The following is a 1444-nucleotide window of genomic DNA, read 5'->3' on the forward strand; positions in this document are numbered from 1 at the left end:
TTATTATTATTATTATTATTATTATTATTATTATTATTATTATTATTATTATTATTATTATTATTATTATTATTATTATTATTATCATCCTATTTCTCATCCTTTAAATATCAATTAGATGACGTATTTGTTCGCTCCATTGCTCCAAACTGCGTAACTAGTAATAACTATATACCGGGGCAGGAAGGGGGAGGGGGGGGGGGTGGACTGTTTGGCTGCAGATTGACCTGACCCTGACAACTCTGGCGACAGGCAGGGGACGAATACGAAGTCTATAAATAGTTGGGTACCAAACTTTTCTGGTATAAAAAAGTAATACACGGCTACTGCTTTCGTCTCTCGATAGCTCAGTTGGCAGAGCGGAGGACTGTAGACGTTTGAAGTAACTGACCGATATCCTTAGGTCACTGGTTCGATTCCGGTTCGGGAGAATTTTTTTTTTTTTTTAAATTTGAGATTGATTGATTGATATATTATTTATGTTCTATCGTGTCAATAATATTTTTGAATTAAAATCAATTTGATATCATTTTTAACTTTTAAAAAATTATTTAGCTCATGTTTTTAATCGACGTCATAAACATTTTTCAAATGTCTTTATTTATAAGAATGTGACTTTCAAAATCTGCTAGCTCATGATGATATTATTTCTCCACCCCTCTCATTGGAAAACACTATCATTTCTTAGTAAACACGTAAATATCTAATCATTGAATAATGCTTTGAACGCGTTGAATAAAATTGTTTTTCGACGATTGAAGAATATTTTCGCACATTTTATTGGTGTGAACTTAGGTGGAAAAGACAGCCAGCTGATTGGCAATTATAAATAAACTTTTGGTGCGCATGAATACAAATCCAACGATTTTATTTTGGGGTCAAATAGTCATTCAAGCAGATGGAGAAAAACACAAATTATGGTGAATAGAAGTAGATCTATAATACCATACAATATTATTATTATTATTATTATATTATTATTATTATTATTATTATTATTATTATTATTATTATTATTATTATTATTATTATTATTATTATTATTATTATTATATTATTATTATTATTATTATTATTATTATATTATCATCATTATTATTATTATTATTATTATTATTATTATTATTATTATTATTATTATTATTTTATTATTATTATTATTATTATTATTATCATTATTATTTATTATTATATTATTATATTATTATTATTATTATTATTATTATTATTATTATTATTATTATTTATTATTATTATTATATATTAATTATTATTATTATTATTATTATTATTATTATTATTATTATTATTATTATTATTATTATTATTATTATTATTATTATATTATTATTTTATTATTATTATTATATTATTTATTATTAATTATTATTATATTATTAAATTATTATATTATTAATAATAATTATAATAATAATAATAATAT

General features: G+C 21.3%; 1 non-coding gene across 1 annotated transcript; it reads left to right on the plus strand.

Annotated features, from left to right (window-relative positions):
- The first annotated feature begins 336 nt into the window (after positions 1 to 336).
- On the plus strand, positions 337 to 431 carry Trnay-gua (transfer RNA tyrosine (anticodon GUA)). The gene is made up of 2 exons: positions 337 to 373; positions 396 to 431. It is a non-coding gene; the product is annotated as a tRNA-Tyr (tRNA).
- Positions 432 to 1444: the final 1013 nt, after the last annotated feature.

This window comes from Berghia stephanieae, chromosome 3 (assembly GCF_034508935.2).
Source record: "Berghia stephanieae isolate SIO BIC M18660-M18661 chromosome 3, UCSD_Bste_1.3, whole genome shotgun sequence".
NCBI classification, from domain to species: domain Eukaryota; kingdom Metazoa; phylum Mollusca; class Gastropoda; order Nudibranchia; family Aeolidiidae; genus Berghia; species Berghia stephanieae.